Below are 21,589 nucleotides of genomic sequence, written 5' to 3' on the forward strand. Positions count from 1 at the left end.
GATATGCAGCCAAGCAGAAAATTACACACATGTATAAGGCTTATGAAATTCACAGTCGAAGTAACATTTAACCATTTCATAACTAGTTTAGAATGTCTGTAGTAGCATATAATATCATTTTTATATATTTTCATGCAGATTTTGTAAAGAAAATTAATGTCATTCTTGTAAAACTGACTTAGAATGATTATAAACATGTAATAATTAATTTCCTTTAATAAAGGTTACATGAGCAAATGCTATCCCACAGAAGCTTCAACTAGTTTGACAGAGAATGTGTGTGTATACTTCCTGGGGAAAAACAAGCCCATTTCAAAAGATGACAAAGATAATTATACAAGTGTGGTATTCTTTCCCTTGAACACATTAGTTGGAATAGTTACCGATATTTTTAATCTTAAATTATGTAATATGAGACATTCTTCTTGCTATCTTTATTCAGTGCAAATTTTCTTCAAAAACCTCTTTACACAAACAGCCATTTAAAATGACAATGAGAAGTTAAAACCAAGCAATTTTGTGTTAAGACATGACATTTCAGTGAATAAAGATTTTGTTTATTTGCTTGGCTTTCCTTTGCTGTTCATGTTAAATATATTTTCTGAATAATTATTCTGGAACCTGTTGTTTTTAGGAAACTTTTACATTACCTGTTAGATATTAGTTAACTTCAATACCAGAGAGCCCCCTTCTCATCTTCAGCCATAGGAGTATTTTTATGATACAAAATAAAGATTTCTCATGTACTTACTGTTAATAGCATGTTCATCTATTTATTGCATGATCTTACAAAAGTTGTAAGTTTTATTTCACAATCAAAATTGTAAAAATAACACTACTCTTAAGATTAGCCATAATTTTGTTCCAGATTTCTTAAGACAGCTTAGCCAATAGCAACTCACAATAAGTATCTACCCACTTAAATCATTTTGATCCTGGATCTGTACTCACTCTCTGGGGTAGGACAACATTAAGGAGTGATAAAGATACTTTTACAAACTTGCACAAATTTGTGAGTCTCTCTTTTTTTTATTTGTAAATCTTGCAGAAGTTATAAATTAGGTCTCACAATCCAAACTGTAAAATGTAAGAATAATCTTAAGTTTACTGATAAACTGTTTCCCAATTCTGGAAATAACTTAGCACTTAGCCAATAGCAGTTCAAAAGAAATATTAAATCCCTTGGAGATATGCTTAACAGTCAGTTAAGTGCAAATTTTTGGTAATACCAAGTACAGAACTCAATTTAAATGATAAAAACTATAATTAATATTTGCTTCTTTTGTTCTCTAACAAAATATTAATCAAATGAATTTTAAAGCATTAAAAATTAACAAAAACATAAGGGAACAAATATGTATAAATACAATGTATAGTCAAAAAGCATATAAAATGAACAGCAATCACAAGAGGTTTGTTTTGTTTTGAATTTCATGCAAAGTTACATGAGGGCTATCTGTGCTAGCTATCCCTAATTTCACAGTGTAAGACTAAAGGGAAGGCAGCTGGTCATCACCATCCACTACCAATTTGGCCATGCAGGGCCATCATAAAACCTGAATAGTTCTTAGAGTGATGTGTTATTCCTTATTTTGTACGTAAATGTTATTTTAACTACAAAGCTTTCCTATAAATTTTTAAACTGTCTTTTTCTGTTGAGCTTTAGGTTAAAATAGTTTTAACATTAATGATCAGTTAATTTTACTGAAGCATTTTCAACAGTCACAGACAGGAAAATCTTTAGAGTAGCTGCATCACTTTAATAAATACAAAACAAAGAAAGTGTTACTGTTACTTTAATTTGTTTCACTGTTTATTTATAAATATCTTAATTATTTTCTCATCTGGGTGATACCTTTGTTCCATGTATATGTCAGATATAAAAGATTATTTAGTGTAAGTAGTATTATTAATTAATCTGTTTTGTGTTTACTATTCACTGATGTTGAGACTATTAAATGTTGTCTTGACAGTCCATTGATAAAGAGACTCCAGAGATTTCTAAAAGGCCTAAATGACAGACATATAAATAGTTGCAATCAGACAAGCAGAAGTAGAATACAAGTAAAGTCACAAGTAAGAGAGGTTCAATCAAAGAAATGTTAGAAAATATAAAGTTAACCTTTGTAGCAGTGCAGGCCTAGCCTAATGGTTGTTATATTAGAGTGAAATTAAAAGTTCGAGAGAGATAAAGAGTATAGGCTTCTCAAAGGGTGTTCTAACCTAACTCAACTCACCTCTTTGGACTTTAACTAAAAGGCAGACAATTATTTGTAAGTACAAAAAATCAAACTATACTCTTCAAAAAAAGAAACGCAAAAGGGATATTTTTGTTATTTAAAAAAAATATATATGTAATAACGTTACAAGCTCAGAGTATGTAATGTTACACGTGTTAAGGCACCAATTGTCAGACCAAAATGACAATCAAAGTTGTGCATATTGAAAACGGAGGAAAACGTTGAATTTTTCGCCAAAACACATTCGTGTCCAATAAATTTGTTTAAGAGATCTGCATGTTCTGCAAGTGCAACATGTGCAAAATCCCTATAAAAGTGACGGGTTCTTGGTTTCCATAGCTCAGCATTAAGCCACCGACACGCAATACAGTTACGCCAAGACTGACTGAAGTACAACGCAACAACGCCATTGGTCGCTTGGAAGCAGGCAAATCTCGATCAGATGTTGCCAGAGCTGTGATGTCCACCCAAGCACAATCACAAGGCTATGGAATCGTCACCAACAACATGGATCAACTTGTGACCGTCCACGATCTGGCACACCTCGTGTGACCACGCCCGCACAAGAACGCGACATCTGTTTACGTCACCTTCGGGATAGGACCACCATTGCGACGCCTAATGCCTCAACCATACCAGGGCTGTGTAGGATTTCCGATCGGACCGTACGCAACCGTTGAAGAGGTTCTTAGGCCTCATGTGCAACCCATCATGAACGTCAACGACGTTTTTCAACATGACAACGCCCGTCCTCACACAGCCCGACTCACCTCTGTCTTCTTGAGACATCACAACATCAACGTTCTTCCTTGGCCCTCCAGATCACCAGATTTAAACCCCATCGAACATCTTTGGGACGAGTTGGACCGACGTCTGTGACGGCGACAACCTCAACCGCAGACTCTACCTCAGCTTGCAGCAGCTTTGCAGGCTGAGTGGACAGCCATTCCACAGGATGTGATTCGTCATCTCATCACTTCCATGGGCAGGAGATGCCAAGCAGTTATTGATGCTCACGGGGGACATACTCGTTATTGACGTTGAGTGACGTTAAACTTCACCTAGTGAGCGTGGACTTCGCCTTTGCAGACTTTGGATGTTCAGCAGTGAATGTGCAATGTTTCACACATCATACAGAACTACCCAGAATAAACTTTTCAACAAAATGTCTCAAATTTTGCCTTTTGTGTTTCTTTTTTTGAAGAGTATTTATCAGAAGTTCAGGATACAACTGTGGTTAACTCAGTCAACAGTGCAAGTGAATTATACTTGGATAGAAATGGAGAAAAATAGTTCAGCTTGCCAACTGAATTATAAAGCAATTGAATTGGACTAAGTGGACTTTAGACAAGAAAAAGAAAATTATATAGTGTTTAACAACTATGATCCCTATAGTGTAAGAAATATTTGTGCATACACTTAACTGGTTTTGAATATATGTGTTACTTTAAAAACAACTGGAGTGTGCTGTTCGTTTATCATTAAACTTATTACTAACAAGTCACAGACACCTATGGTAGAAAAATCCTTAGCCCAGCACACCTATATTATTCAACCTACTTTCTAGATACTACTACTTAAAAAAAAGTGTGTGACATTTGGTAAGTCGCAGTCAGGATTATATAGTGATGAACAAAGATAGGAGAAAGCATGAATGACAGCAAGTATAATTAGGCCTGTATATACACAATTGTGATAGTTGCAAAAATAGTCTGGAGATAAAAATCATACTATATAACCATGTCAAATCTGTATAAAATTGATAGAAAGAAGAGTGTGTGTCAGGCTGAAAGACAGTAAACTATACAAGTTTGTTAAACAAGAACTACAGAGAGAAGAGAGAAAGAAAGCCTAAAATTAAAAAAGGAGAAAGTAAAAAATGAAAGAAAAGACTGGAAATAGAGAGAGAAAGAATAAGAGCACAGATCAAGAAAGAAGAAATTGTGAAAGAGAGGGGGAGAGACTTCAAATAGAGAGAAGAAGAGCACAATTTGAGATTGCAAAGCTTACCCAACCAAAGGAAGAAGGACTGAAGAATGGCAAAATAGACAGGGCCAGCCAACCCAAGCTGTCCATATCTAAAGAACAGAAGGATAACATGGATACTTTCCTGGAAGGATATGACAGATTTTCTCAAAGTCAAAACTGGGACAAATGTGAATGGGCAGTCTGTCTCAGACCAATTCTCACAGGAAAAGGCCTATAAGTGCATGTGTGTGTGTGTGTGTTTTCTTATAGCAAAGCCACATCCGGCTATCTGCTGAGCTCACCAAGGGGATTTGAACCCCTAATTTAGGCATTGTAAATCCAGAGACATACTGCTGTACTAGCAGGGTGCACAAGTGCATGCAAGCATGATGTCAAAAGACACCATCGAGTATGACATATTAAAAATGACTTTAATAAAATGATATGAACTTACAGCAGAAAGTTTTTCTGAAAATTTAGAGAAGTATAACCTGAAACTGAAAAAAACTGCACTTCAATTTGTGACATATCTATGGCAATAATTCACCTGACAGACTGGCACAACCAACTGTGAAAATAGTTTTTAGGGAATGGTAGATCTACTAAAATGAGAACAGTTCATGGTCAAATGACATGCTACTGTTCTTAAAGGAGAGAATAAAAAAAATGTGAAAGAAATGATCAAGCTAGTAGTGCAATGTACGGAAGCCCATGGAAGAAGTATAAATGGCAAGTCCAAAAATATCCAGTTAAATTCAAAACCAGTGATGGGTGACCAAAAAGAAAGAGTCTACCAAAGGTGACAGGAGGTTAACAAATAGAAGGGAGAAGAGGTGCTTTGTTTGTTATAAAATGGAACACACTGCAGATGAGCACAAGTCTATTACCAGCAAGCAACAGCAGAAATTCCAAGATAAAGAAGCTGGAACCATTGAAAAAGATAGTAATGGTTAGAAACAACAATACGTGAATGGCACCATGAATGCTACTGCCAGAAGAAACAGAATTAAGAAATCACATAAGATTCACCACGAAAAAGAAGTGCTAATTCTATGAATGAACAGTGTACAATTAAGGATCAGCTGAAGTTTGCAACTGGATCAACAGTGCCAGTGGTACTAAAGTGTGTGACAAACATCAAGAGAATATACTAAATAATAACATGCCAATAAGTGAAGGATATGTAGGAGGAAAGAAAGTGAAGGTTCTACGAGACAATGGGTGCAGTAGTGACAATCACTTGAACATTTGATGACCAGGTGATGGGCAAAGTACATCTACATGTACTAATTGATGGGACAGTCTGGAGGTTTTCCAATGTAAAAATACAGATGCTTCATATTGTAAAATAAACCTGGCCTTAATAGACTTTTGTCAAGAAGAAAACTGTATGGTGTTAAAGATACAACTATGATCTCCATAGCATAAAGCACTTTTGTACATACATTTAACTTTTGAATAAATTATTTTAAAAACAAATGGAGTGGGTTCTATTTGTTTATCATCAAATTTATTGCCAACAAATCACAGACACCTACTGTAAAAGAATACTTAGCCCAATTCACCCATATATTTACATTACTATATTTAATGAATGAAAAATGCTTCAAATAAAAAGTGACTAATAATGACATTCTTTTTTGGACTTTTTAAAAATAACTGATGGCCAATTTATTTTGTAATTAAACTGCTAGTGTTACTCTTCTGCTGTGCTCTATATTTATTACCATGTTCATTAGATATGTTTAATTAATGACTAACTTAATGTTAAAAAATACTATAATTGCTAACTGACTATAATTGATTGTTCAATAAAGATTTATGTAACTCAATTCAGCTATAGTTCTTTTAAATAGAAACAACAGGGTCTTGCAATGCAAATTCATTGTATGTAGCTATATGAATATTGTTTATAACTTCACACGTGTACCTAAACATAGTGCCAATATCTTACTCAGACATAAAATCATGATAACTATTTTATACAACATATTTTTAAGCTAAATGTGAATATTTTATTTCATTCATGCAGATCAGTTGTGAAATAAAATGGTTTAGAATCAAATACAAAATAATAGTTACAGCAACAATCATGGAAGTGATGTGAAACAGATAATCCTGTCAGTGTCTAAATGGATAGCTAAAGAACATTTTGTTTGTTTCTTAATGAGTTTCAGGCAAGAATGGATTCATGAAATGAAAACATAATATCTTATACCAAGTCTAGATGATTCTGTATTTGACACTTTGGATGAGGATCAACTTGATGAGTGGGTTACAACTGTCAATGATTTATGTGTAGATTCAACCCAGTGGATAACAGAGTAATCTAGAGGGCTACGTCCAAACAATGAAAGCAAGTACCCTATAAAAATTTGACTGTTTATGTACACAGTTTAGGGTGATAACTTGGTCAGGTTACCCAAACGTTTCCCATAATGAGCTACTCATCAGTACTGTTTATAGTGGAACTATGAAGCAAATATGGATCTGCCATTTATTTCTTAAAAAAGCAATTTCAACTATGATGTTGTTTTACATGGTTCACATGAAACTGTAGACTATAGCAGGGTCATTCCATGTCAAATCATCCAGGGGGCTGCAGGTGACCCCCACAAAATGCCTTGAAAAAATTCACGTGCTCATCTACCCATATAATGAAAAATTGCCAAAGATTAGATCAATATCTCTAATAGTTTCTGATTTACAGCCCTGTAAAATTTAATTAATTTATTTTTTTTTTATTTTTGGCGAATTCATTTTCGGACAACTTTGGCTGCTTAAAGCTGCAAGAGTAATGGTGGTAGAAGGCTGAAATTTCCAACACTGACTGAATTAATCTCAAAGAATTCAAAAATAGTCTCAAACCAACTTTATTTCTCTTAGGATTTGCACAGTGAGGCAGTAAAATCACCTGAAAAACCAAAATCGTAAAAAACACTGGTTTATGTAATAAGCCATAGCTCTAAGACTAAATACGATGTAAAGCTGATTTTTTTTTTCTAATTTCCTATAACATGTCAGTTGATAAATCACCAATTGTTGTAATTAAAAGTCTGTTAGATCTCCTGTAAAAAATTTAGCTGCATGCAACCTTTTATGATTTAGCTAAAAATAGCCCAACTTCAGGCCATAGTTTGACCATGTCACCAGTTATTCAGCCTTTTCAGATTTTTACCATATATTCTGACATCTCTGAATATGACCTACAAAGAAAAATCAGGATGGTGTTCAACCTACTTTTTGAGTTATAATTTTGTAAAGTATCCTCTGATCATATGAAAAAAAAAATCAGTTCAGGTGTGTTACTATATGCAAATATATCCATACAATTTTGAAAAATACCTGTCAGAATTTTATGAATCCCACAGAAATATTCTAACCAGCCTTTCACAGCATTAAATAATGAAGTTGTAAGAAATAAGATTGGTTGGTTTGTTGGTTGATTTAGTGTTTTATGGCACAAAGCAGCTAGGCTATCTGCACCAAACATTCAGTAAAAAGGTAATGTAGTAAAATTCATAAAAGGAAATGAAGGTAAAACAAAACAGTAATTAAAAACAAAAATGGCATAAAACCAATGTTGACATCCAGTCTACAATGTTAAGAGAGAAACTACAGAAAGAGAAGTTATAAAGGACATTCTGTAGTATAATGGTAATTATCATAACCCACCAGAAAGACTAATAGGTAAGTACAAGAACCACCGTCAGACACCTGAAGATGGCCTTTCCAGTCCTGGTTCCGGGTTGTGTCATTACAGCCATTATCAAAGGGTGAAGTAATAAAAGTGTTAAAAGACATGCAGCAAAATTGTAATAATAACTTGCCAGGATGACTAACGGGTAGTTCAAACAGCAGCGTCAGTCACCTGAAGTTGGCCTTTCAAGTCCTGGTGTTGAGTTATTTGAAGTTACGGCCATTTTCTAATTTAAAATCGAACTAGAGAGATTCTGACTCTTAAAAAGGGAAGCACAATAAAAAAATGTTTAATGAAGAAATATAAAACACTTAAATGACATTAAAAATATTAATGACCAATAAAAACCTAAAAACTTTATCAAGGTGGACAGTGTTACCGTCACCAATAACACTGTCTAATTTTAAGGACAAACCTTGAGACAGAACATGTTTAAAATAGTGCCATCAGTGAGAGTCGTAACAATGGCAAGAAAGTAAAATGTGGCTTATAGTGATCTGAGTGTTACACAAACTACACATTGGCGCATCAGTTTCAGATAAAAGAAAACGATGAGTTAAAAAACTGTGACCAATGCATAGTCTACTCGGAACAAGTTCCTCCTTCCGATCCTTATGGAAGCAAGACGGCCAAAATCCCAATATAGGGTTTTATTTGGAAAAGCTTGTTTTCGTGTTGCTCACTCCAAGTCGACTGCCAGCTGGTATAGAGCAAGCTTTCAATACAGGACCATAGTCCATGTATGGAATAGGCACAGTAGTGATAGTGCCAGAGCAGATAGATTTAGCTGTCGTGTCTGCAAGCTCGTTCCTGCAAATACCAACATGGCCTGGTATCCAGAAAAACTGGATAGATGTGGATGTTAATGAGAAATCGGTCAGTCAGTTTTGAATATCAGTGAGAACAGAGTGTGAACCAACGTGAACCAATTCCAGGACCAGTAGAGAACAAAGCGAGTCAGTATAAACAGTGCAGTTGGAGTACTGCTTAGCTTCAATATGATCCAGGTCAAGAGAAATGGCATACAGTTCAGCAGTAAACACAGAAGCTGCAGAGGGGATTCTGCATGCAACCACCAAACTGCAACAAACCCTGGCAGAGTCCACAGTCACCTGAGTTGGAACCATCTGTATAAATTGGAATGGAAATATTACTCGAAAGATATTCAGTAAATAAAAGACAGTACTTCCAATTGGGAGTATCTGCTTTTCTCAGATGACTTAAAGAAAGGTCACATTTGAGGACTGTAATAAGCCATGGTGGGATGGGCTGACCAGTGGATTCTGCAATGTTATCCAAGGACAGACCCAATTCATCCAATTGCGCCTGGACGCGAAGGCCAAAAGAAGCAATGGCAGATCATCTGGTCTGAAAAAGCATGGCCCATGGAGGAAGGAAAACACAACCCAAGGTGGGATGCTTTGGTACGAAACAAAGTTTCAAAGAATACAGTAAAGACAATTGCAAACGGCAACGGTGCAAAGAAGGTTCATAAGATTCTATGTATAAGCTCTGAACTGGGGAGGTGCGGAAAACCCGAATGCAGAGTCGAAGTCCTTGATGATGAAAGGAGTCCAGCATCTTTTAGGGTCTGGCAGAGGCACAGACCATTGATCCATAGCTGAGTTTCGATCAAATAAGAGCACGATATATCTTTAACACAGAACATCGATCCGCTCCCCAACTGTTGGTAGATAGGACACAGAGGATGTTCAGTGCTCTTGTGCATTTGATCCTAGCTGCTTTAAGTATGGTATAAAGGTCAGCTTACGATCAAAGATAAGCCCCAAGAACTTGATCTCAGGGACCACAGGCATCGAAACTTCACTGATACGGAGTTCAGGATCAGGGCGGATATCCCATTGGTGGCAAAAGTGCATGCAAATGGTTTAAGAGAGAGAGGAATAAAAGCCGTTCACCACGGTCCACTTCAGTACACGATCGAGGGCAGCGTGTAGTTGCTGCTCAATATATCTCATGTTCAACGACTGACACGATATGAAAGTCGTCGACATAGAGCCCGTTTGCAGCAGTGAGAGGGAGTTGTTCAGTGATGGCATTAATCTTTATACTGAAAAGTGTAACACTCAAAGCACAGTCCTGAGGGACTCCAAGTTCCTCTAGAATAGAACGGGAAAGTCTCGAACCCACACAAACTTTGAATCTTCTGTCCGTTAAAATTTTTTAAATAAACATGAGTAAAAAGTATAGGAAAATGATCACTGCCTGGTGGATTATTGTCAACCTTCCATGAAAAATGGGAGAATAATGAAGGGGAAGCAAACAGAGAGATCAATAGCAGTAAAGGACTGACTATGTGCATGAAAATAAGTGGAAGAACCAGAATTGAAAAGAGAAAGGTTGTGATCAGAGAGCATATGCTTTACACAGCAACCCCTCCTATCAATAACAGCACTTCCCCAGAGAGGATGATGCCCATTTAAGTCCCCCAGGATTAGAACGGGAAATGGCAACTGTTCAACGAAAGCATCAAGGTCTGATTGATCATATGTATCTACAGGTGACAGGTAGAGAGAACAAATGGTGATGGTATGACCCAAGGAAACACGGATGGCCACGGCCTCCAAGGGTGTGTTGAGTGACAAAGACAGGGTGGGCACATGCTGATCAACCAACAGTGCCATCCCTCCATGTACTCGTCCATCACACAGCCTGAAAGATGACTGTGTCGGCAGGTTTCAGAAATGTTTCTTGTAAGGAAAGACATACAGGATGGTAGGAAGCAATCAATGTTTTAATGTCACCCAGACTAGAACATAAACCTTGACAGTTCCATTGTGCCATTTTTAATGACACATAGGCAAAGTGGCTGGAAAACCCTTCTGTTTATGACCACATCTTTTTTCCTTAGTGCCCCTTATTCGGAGGAGGTCTATCGACATCCATGGATGCTGCCCTGGGTCGACTGGGCAGGTCTTTGTTGTTGGAAGGGGATTCCAGTGACTGAGAATGCGAATGAATGATTGTTTTGCATCTTGGGGCAGGAGAAAAAGATGTATCTGAAGAAATGTCTGTATTTGGAACAAAAGGATGTGGATCTTGAAGTTTGTTGGAATGTATGGGAGGAACAGAAATGGGTGTAGAAGTTGATTCATCAACTTTTTTAACCATGGAGGTCAAAATGCTTTTCATTTGTTTTGAGAATGATTCTCTTGGAAGCACTGAGAGATCTGTCTGCACTTCTACTGTAGTTGTGGAATGATGTGCAGCAGTATATCTCCGAGATGGAGTGGTGGACAGCAATTAACGAGCCTCAGGATAACTAATGTTATGAGTTGTTTTCAAATGCTACTCCTCTTTTAACTCCAACCATTTAGGGCAAGAACGAATGTAGGAAGGATGAGAACCACTGCAGTTCACACAATGTGGGTCTGTGTCACACTCACAGGCATCATGGTCCTTGCCACCACAATGAGCACGTCGGGAAACCACGACATGATGTCTTTAAGTCGCCATTGGAAACACTGGAGAGGGTTTGGAATGTATGGCCATACCCTACAATTTAGATATCCTGCCTTGATGGTGGCAGGTGCACGTGGTGATGTAAATGTCAGAATGAAGACATTGGTCAGCACTATAATTCCCTCTTTGCAAGTGGAGATATGCCTCGCTGCAGAAACTCCTTGGGTGGAGAAACCAGCGAGAATCTGGGAAATTCTTCAAATTCCTCTCAACAATAACTCCTCGTGATGAATTCAAAGTAGCATGAGGTGTAATCTCAATAGGTATATCCCTATTTGCTTTTGAAATCAACAGGAGTTCACTGTGTTAAGATGTGGATGTTTCCACCAATATGTCACCAGATTGAAGTTTCTTACTGACTTTGGAGAGCTGACACTTCCCTCTTGTCTCTTCTGAATGAAAAAGAGAGACATTTGCCCTAGGTTTGTCTGATAGTAAGTGCACTATAAGAAAATGAGGTACAACAGATGATACGGATGGTGAGGATTGCTGCTCAGAATTTTCAAGACATTGTCGTTTACCTATAGACTGTTTTTGTCACTATTTTATTAAGATTTTTAATTGGAGTATCCATAATAAAGAAAGGGAAATTTTGGTGTCTACTGACCCTACCCTCGTAAGGCTTCATGGTAGGTTGGTTCAGTAGATACTGCAGCAGTGCCAGAGTTTTGTGAGCACTATACCCAAACACCAGCATCAGATGTAATGTCCATAACATCCAACACTGGTACTTGGTTGACACTAGCCCGAGTGGACCAGCCAACTGACCCAAGGCCACCCATCTACAGGAATTCAAGGCCAAAGTGGTGTGTTAAGGTTGAACCCCTTAACCACCAGGATCCTCTCCTCCCCTTCAAGGGTTACCAGAGGAGATAAACTGAAAGAACAGAACCTTCTCTGGGAGGTCCCCTCACCACATACAGGAATCTACACTGAGGGGAATCATATAAATTGTGCTGATAATGATATATGGATGCAAGGTTGAGATTTTTGAGGCACTGGACAACTACAAACTTAATATCATGTATCACACATTATGCACAAAGTCACCACTTGCCATTAAGCACCAGCTTTGTCCTAGGCAATTGTCAACAAACTAGACAAAATTGGAGACTATATTTTAAATTTCTTCTTGGCAATGTCATTTACTGAGCATAAACAGTTATTTCACATCTCAGTTCAGATATTCATATTTTACACATGGATATACAGTATTGTGCAAAAGTGTCAGGATAAAGTCAAAAATTAGATTTCAGGCTACTTTCAAAGGACAATGGAAGGTAAATCACAGGTGAAACATCAACATTTTATTAATATCCAAACTTTATGCAGTAAAAACTCAATTAAAGTGTTAGAGTTCATCAAACAAATAATATTTTGTGCATTCTCCTTTTATTTTAATAATTGCAGACTGTCTTTAAGGCATTATTGCAACATATTTAATCAAAGTATCTTTTCGGATTTTACTCCATATATCTCTGATACATTCCCATAAAGTTTATTTGGTATTAACTTTTGATTTGTCAAGGCTGTGTTCTATCAAACCCAAATCTGCTCAATTGGGTTGATATCAGGGCTTTATGATACCAGCAAATTCTTTCTTAGCTAAGTAATTTCTTCAGAGGTTGGATGAGTGCTTAGGGTTATTATCTTCTTGGTAGTAGAATCATTTACCAATAACATGCAAACCACTAGGTATACCACAACAAATCAGTATCTGATGATGCTTGTGCTTGTCCATTATTTCATCTATTCTGCAAATATCTCCTGTTGCCTTTGCAGAAAAACACCTTAAGCTGTCACAATGCCTCTCTCATGCTCCATGGTAGATGCTATGCAATGTGGTAAGTATATTTCACTTTTCTTCTACTGGATGTATAACCTAAACCTTGAGTTAAATATTTCAATTTTGAACACATCCATCTATAACACTCATTTCTAACCATTAATACTCCAGTTTTTGTACTATTTAGCAAATTTCAGTTTCTTTCTTAACAATATTTGAAGATCCAATTATATGTTTTTTTAATCACTACATAACCAAATATTCTACTCTCACCGAGTCTTCCCGATACTGTAGATCTGGACACACGTTTTTGTCATTTGGTACATGGTAATTTATCTCATGCTTGAAATCAGAGGACGTCTTCCTTCTCTCCTGAAGGCTGCATAAACAAAGATACTTAACATTAATATCATTGAGTTTAGGTGTTTTGCCTCTTCTTTTCCTATTTTCAAATTTACCTTCCTCAGTCTCACTATCTAGAGCATATTTGATACCGCATGTGGAGCATTTCAAGTCTGCACCAACTTGTCAGAAAGTCCAACCTGTATCAAGTATAAAGCTTTTATACAAATTTTCTGCTCTACTGACAATTTTTTACACTTTCTAGGCTATGGCATGACAATAAAACTTAATATATCATGTTAAACACTGTTTTTATCAAGGTTTAATGGTGGAGTGCTATTAAATTGTTTTTTTTCTAGTACATACTGGTACCACAATTTAAAGGCTAGCATATCCACATATTCTAGCTTCTTTCTATATAGTTGACACTGTATGGAGTACCAAGACAGTTACTTCAGACCCGAAGTGTGATCTGTGTGTTCATTCATACCCTTGGTACAAGTATATGGGAATTCTAAAAAATGATAAGTATTCTCACCTTGGCTCATTCAGTTGTCAACATGGATCAGTGAAGCATTACTACAATGTAAAGGTTTACATTTTGTAATGGCATGGAAGAATTAGCCCTATAAAATGGAAAGAATGACATTATATCCTCTTGTCCTAACACTTTTACACAGTTCTGTACAACAAAAATTATCAAGCCAGTTTTCTCTTGCAATAGACAAACTTTACTTCTGCAGCAAAATCCATCCAGTTTTAAAAAAATTGGCAAAAAACTATGAACTGTGCATATGAACTTAAAAATAGAATGTGGTATTCTGCCCAAATATCCAAGTGGTGTTCTACGGTGCAATAGAGACACAGTTCATTGTATTGTTACCTTCTACTGCAAATATAGAACCTACACATAAAACCCTAGTTACAGAAAGCAGGCTGTTCCAACAGCACTAGTCTATAGCTACAAGACTGAACTTTGACACTGTGAAACAGGTAGAAAAGACAAAATCAAGATAGGGTGCTAGTGTCACAACTACTGTACCATATCCAAAATTTGATAAACTTTTCTACACCTTCGAGGATGATACAAAATCAGTTTTTTTCCATCAGTATCTGATGGTGCTTGTGCTTGTCCATTATTTCATCTGTTCTGCAAATATCTCCTCTTGCCTTTACTTTAAACTATCTACAAACTGGTTACAAGGTAGCCAGTGTAGGTTACATAACTTCTCACTTGGCAGCCCATGGAGGGGTTTACGGTACAGTACCAGCAATCAGTCATGCATTTCTTCACATGCAAGTAGTAATGTTCAGTGTGTATGTGCAACATAGTACAAAAGCTATAACAAGATTAAAATAAGAATATTATTCTGAGGGATCTTCCCTAAAACTTTTCACAAGATCACTCAAACTATTGACTTTTGTTTATAAAAATAAATATTATTTCATGACGTCGGTTACAAATCAGAAAACTACTAAACAGTAACTAGGAGAATTAATATTAGGTAAAGCTTAACATTATTCATCTATACACAGTTTGGGGACTGAGTGTGCAATTTCAAATAAATACCATGAATATAAATTTATTATTGTTTCCTACACAATAATATTTCAGTGTAACGACAGCAAAATATTAATTTGAATCATTAAAATGCTGGTTTGATGCATCTGTATTATTCTTACTATTATTGTGTTTACTTATCATTGCACATCATGAAGGCTACATTGTGGCTGTAGTCAGTTTATCAATATTTGAGTAAAAGGTGTTTTTATCAAATTAATTATTATTTATGAAATAAAGTACAAAGCAGAAGAAAATATCCATATGAATGTTGTGTTTTTCTCACCTTAAATAAAATGACTTAAACATGTAAGTTTAAATTCTAATTTATTGATTTTATTATTTATTCAAATTTGGTTAATACACTTAAATTTGCAATTTCCTATGATTTTGATGGTCACTGGTTTGACTACTGTTATCATTAAATAAGCTTGCTCTTTCGGCCATGAAACAGTTATATTTGCTTATTTTTTAGTTGCAGCAAAGCTACTTAGGCTATTTGCCATTGTCTCGAACATTGAATTGCCAACCAGCTGGAAGGTAGTCAGCCTCCAACTCTTGGGCTACTCTTTCACTAATGAAAAGGATGGACCACTACATTACAGAACCTACTGGCCAACATGGTCCAGTGATTGGCTTTTGAATTAAGGGTCAAGGATTTGACACTATAACTCTAAACATATTCTCCCTTTCAGCCACTGAAGCATTATAAGATGAAAATCAATACCACAATAAGTTGGTAAAAAAAAAGTGTAGCCAAAGAGTTAGAAGTGGGTGGGTACTTATCCAACATAAAGATCTTGGGTTACAAGATAAAGAGCCCACAATTAAGTAACTTGTATGACAATAATACAATAATTCAGCTAGATCAGCTTAGTTAAAAATTTCTAATCAATTCCAATGGAAATATCCATGAAATCGTTCACAAACACACTGACAAACTCTGATCTAACGCCTATTTCCACTTTGCAAGACAAAGAGCACTAAAACCCAGGATACTGAAGAGGTACAGTGCATTAACATAAAGTTGGAGACATCCATCAGTACTTCAAGGAGGTACACAAAGTCCTCTATCTTGGTGCAGTCTTCCTGAAGCTCTGCTTGCCTGGCAATTTGAATCTGAAGAATGTCAGCCCAGGGTTCAGCAACTACCCAGAATTCTAGATATCCAATAGACCAATAGTCAGAACACTGAAAAGATCAAGCCATGAAGTAAAAAGAGGCCTTATTACTTTTGCACTGTGCAGGGAACAAACTGTTCAAATTTACAACACACTGAAACTTGTGTCTAATTTTGTCCTGTATACCAGAATATGATGACCAGTTTTTGTTTGATATTTTAGTTACAATTTTAAATTTGTAATATGTTTTATTTTGTATTATGTGATGAGCAAGCTATGTCTATGATTTTATTTTGATCTAAATCTGAACTTTTTAGTGATCTTTATTTTCTGTTCTGACCAGGTTCATGTATTATAATTTCAATAAATTTAAATTGAAGTTTTCTATACAATTACTGTACTTCACTTTAATTGGGTTTTTTATTTCAATCACTTTTTTTACTGATTTCATTTGTATTTATTTTTAAATCATGATTTTTATTTTATCATTATGAGCTGCTTTTGTTCACTGCATTTCACTTACTTACATTTTACTTTGACTTAACTAACTACTACAGTTTTTGTGTAATTCTCTGTTTCCTCACATTGTAATCTGTAGGCATCTTGATGTCTTACGTGCAACTCACCTGACAAAGATGGTTACTACATAATGCAATCTATACTTATCTTGTCAACGTGGACAGTGTTAAATTTTCAAGTTTGGGTTTCAAAAGAACATGAGATAACTGTTAATTTTACCCTAGTATAGAATTTTTTGTAGTGCAGGGCTCAAAATGAATTATAAGCAAATTGTGGTTAGTGTTGCAGTTCTGCCAGTGAAACTTAGAAGGCACTAGAAAAATTGTGCTCAGCTGGTGCTTATAGAGTTAAACTCTAAAATAAGTGCAAATACAATTCACGAATCAAATACCAACTCTATTTATTTACTGCCTTAGAAGAAAAATATATAGAGTGTGACAAATTTGCCTTGGTCTATTTTGGTTTAATTGAATAATCTCAATTCAGTTAATTTCATAAAATAAAGATTTCACATACACACAATACTAAAGAAATGAAGGAGTGAAAATTGATATATAAATATATAATGATTATAATAGTACAGTTGTTGTTTATTCAATCCAAAAGCCTCAAATACTCTACACAGGTTGAAACATCGTACTTATCTGGAGCACAGCAATATTACATCATTTTATCTATTAATCTACAGACAACTTGGGTTAAATTTATGAAACATATTTTCATCAACTTCAAATATATGTATTCATTCATTAAGCAGTACATAAAATAACCTTTTCATCTATAACTAATATGATATTCTCCACATGCTATAACAGCAATCTGATACCACATTACCTCAAACAGCTCAATCCCTATGGTACACAAAGAATTTACCCTCTAGGTCAAGTAAATGAGAAAACTTGTTAAAAACACAATACAAGCCTAATATCAAGTCTAAGAAAATAGAGGATGATGTATCTCGGTAACAGTGTCCTAATAAATCATTTGAAATTTCCTGTTTCACAACTCTACTCACCATTTCCACATACACTGATGTGCCCTCTCACAGTAATGATGTTAAATATATATTACACCTTTAAACAGATAGTGCATATTTCTCCCCACTATAATGTTACACTTGATTTTAATATAGTTTTTTTTTCCCTCTACTATAATTATTACAAGTTGCACACTGTATTCCATTCATACACCTCACATAAAATTTATATATTATTAAATTAGTAACACCACCAGTACAGGGGTACCATATATGCTAAAAATGTTGAGTAATAAAAATAAAATTCAGTTATTCCATAATGCGTAGGCTAGGTGACATCTTACACTTCATAACATAAAATATGAGGGACTAAAAGAGGCTCTGGCCCATCGTGCTGTCTCATCTGTTTCATCAAATATCCATTTGTATGTGTCTTGCTCTGATGTCCTAAATAATCCCCAAGCCAATTTGCAGACAATTTCTACCTTTGCAAATCTTAAGTCAAAACTATGTTTCCTAGTCCTATTACCATTAAACACAAAAATGATGATGCATTAATCTTAAATCCTTTAATAATTTTAAACACCTCAATGATACCCCTCCTTACTCCTCTTTTTTCAAAGGCATACAACTTCAGAGACTTTAACTGTCCTCATATGAAATCCTTTCCACTCCAGGTATAATCCTAGTATCCATTCTCTAAACCATTTTCAACAATTAAATGTCCTTCTTAAGATAAAGAGCCCAAGATAAACACATACTCCATACATGACCTATGCAATGATATGATAACCTCTGTAAATCTGTATTCACTATTTCTGTAAAGGCAACCAAAATCCTATTTATTCTACCACTAGGAATGGCACATTGCATGGAGAGCGTAGGAAACTAATCAACAAGAATACCAAGATCCTTATCTGCCCAACACTATTAGGCTTATTCAAAACCAAATTATGATTTTGTACCTTGCATTTATTATAATAACTCACATAACTCACCAAATCCTTCTGTGAATCAGGACATCTTCTCACAACCAGCAATATCCAAGACCTGAATGTTCTCATCAAATTCAAGATACTTATTGATCATTCCTTTGTTTATATTATAAATATAACTAAAGAGGAGCAAAAGTCTCAACACAGAGCCTTGAGACATCATGCTTGCAACATTAATCCAGTTTCGCTGAATCCCATTTATAACATCTCTCTGCTTTCTTCCTCCAGCTTTGTTTATATCATTGAGCAAACTTAACTCCCACACCCTTAGAAATCAATTTCACAACAAGCCTTTTATGCAGCATCTTACCCAATGCTTTCTGAAAATTCATATATGTCCAATCCACACTTTACACTCATAAACATGAGCAGTAATCTTTTGAAAGAATGTCAAAGGATTGGTAACACATGATTTTCCCCTAGTGAAACCATGCTGGCTATCCAACAAAATTGTAGATTTTGTTAAATGTCTTTGCAAAAAAATGTTTATCATACTTTTGTAAACCTTTTGCACTAATGTAAAAACTAATGTGCTTATAATTATACAGATATTTTTTGTCACCTCTCTTAAAAAAGTATATAAAAAGAAGACTGAGTAATATTAACCATCTTTTCCTCTTTTAACCCCTGCCCACTACTCAAAAACTTTCAAAAAATGCTAGCACAAAGCTTGAATATCCACTCCTTAACCTCTTTCAAAGCTGGTTCATTCTTTAAACTCCCAAATAATTTTTGAACAAGCTCAGAAGGCAATCATCTTCTTCATCAATCATGGTTCCTTCTAACAACTTCCCAAAATCAGAAATACTACTTAAATACTCATTAGTAAAAAGTGAACAAGCAGGAGGATTTAGTAATCCATCCATCTCACACACATCAGACATTAACATCTCTCAAAGCCCTGGCTCGATCCTAACATTCTACCTATCCTTATTGTATTTAAAGAATATCTTTACATGTTCTATTTTTAAAAGCCTAATGTCCTGTTTGGTTAACTCTGGATCTTCTACAGTGCTCAAAGTCTTCCATCATATAAGTCAACTTATACCTTATGACAATCTAGTTCTGTCACACAGTGACAATACAGTCTAAAATAGCCTTGACTAGTTCAATAAAGACACAAGTAATTTTGGGAGCTGTTTATTAACACAAAGATGGGTTATGCATGATATTTCACAAATACTCAGTAAGTGTCATTAGCCTAAATAGCAAATCAAGTCAGATTCTAGTAGATTGCCACTAACGAAAATAAAACAAAAAAACTACCAAGAATAAATGACTCTTAATTTGCCTCTGAATTATTTTTATATCACAGATCAGCTATGTGTCACATTTACAATATTTAATACAACACTTGGTCACATGTAGATGAATAATAAATATCTTGTAAAACATTACGTTAGTGTTCAATTATATACAGTAGGTTAAGCTCAGACACAATGACTGCATAAACTATACATTACATGCATATAATAAATGTACCAATAGTTGACTGAATCTAAAGGAAGAAATAGTGCTAACTTCAAATATCTTGTAAAACATTACGTTAGTGTTCAATTATATACAGTAGGTTAAGCTCAGACACAATGACTGCATAAACTATACATTACATGCATATAATAAATGTACCAATAGTTGACTGAATCTAAAGGAAGAAATAGTGCTAACTTCATTCCTTGTAACATCTTAAATTTCTTCTGTTTTTTTTTTATCCATAATACCTTTGGTGAATTACATCTCTTTTTTTTAAATGCATGTCTATTTTGAATGAAATCTGTAATGCAAATTTTATTATTCCCTACCTTTTTTATGCAGTAAAACATCAAATCTGACAGAATAATCATTGCTTACACCCAGTAATTTGCCATATCTACCTTTTCAAACGTTCTCATATTAGATGTCAATGATAAATTGAGAGTGTCATCTTCTGTAGTAAGTTCTATGGCTAATCAATAAAGAAAACCATCCTAACAGGTTTCTAAAAACACAATTTTCTCAGTCTGACCCAAAAATATACCAATCTATATGTCTGAAATTAAAATTCCCATAATCAAAACCTTATTAATATCCATAATCTCAATCTTATTGTGAGGTTTCTAATAAACTGTCTCAAAACTGTCTACATCTGACGAAGTCTCAGTTGTTCCCACAATATCAAAATTTTTCATTCCAATGAGTACTTTAGGGTCATCTATTTTACTTCCAATGCTTCCACAGTATAACAACAACACAATCTACCCTACCTTTAAAACTATTTCTGATTTTTGTTCCAACATTACACTTTTCATTATATCTAATATATTCTGGAGTTACTTGCTTTTTAAGAGGGATCCACTTAATTAACAAATACTACAAGTTCTGAAACAATCTGTGGCATACATATCTATACAATATTTCATCTCTAACAGTGAGATATGATCATGTATAACATTTAAATGTAAACCATCAATTTCCAAAAACTTCCTTTTTCTATCAAACTTATCTCACAAGTCAAACCAAACAACTTGATAGTCTTTACACAACAGCCTTTATTATTCAGCAATTAAAAAAACCTTTATCAGTTCCCTGTACTTATCAATTAACTTCTCTACCCTTACATTCACTGCATCATTAGCCCTATATGCAAAACATTTCATCACTGTTAGCACAGTTACTATCCTGCTTTTCTGTCAGTTGTCTGACCCTTAATAGCATAATATTCATTTTTAACCTATAGACTTCATAAAGGAATTACCTACAACTTTACTATAGCCTCTTTTTAAACTTGGTACTGTCATCTCTTCCTGTCCAAACTCTTTTCTTTCTCTGTTTCAACACCATCTTCTTCATTAGCTAAGGTAGAAATGTGTTAGTGTTAATTAATTCTTGTTCCATAGCTAAAATTTAAGCGCATTATTA

At 35.1% G+C, this 21,589-nt stretch overlaps 1 protein-coding gene across 4 annotated transcripts in view; it reads right to left on the reverse strand.

The window, feature by feature from the left end:
* Positions 1-21,589, reverse strand: part of LOC143240849 (unconventional myosin-VI-like) — a 107,844-nt gene that overhangs the window by 84,724 nt on the left and 1,531 nt on the right. For 2 of the 4 annotated variants that reach the window (XM_076484021.1, XM_076484020.1), the window contains exon 2: positions 21,426-21,523. The gene's annotated coding sequence lies outside the window, so the exon portion shown is untranslated. The remainder of the gene's footprint in view (positions 1-21,425; positions 21,524-21,589) is intronic. The other 2 variants (XM_076484026.1, XM_076484022.1) reach the window with 1 other exon arrangement.

Source organism: Tachypleus tridentatus, chromosome 13 (assembly GCF_004210375.1).
Source record: "Tachypleus tridentatus isolate NWPU-2018 chromosome 13, ASM421037v1, whole genome shotgun sequence".
In the NCBI taxonomy this organism is placed as follows: Eukaryota; Metazoa; Arthropoda; class Merostomata; order Xiphosura; family Limulidae; genus Tachypleus; species Tachypleus tridentatus.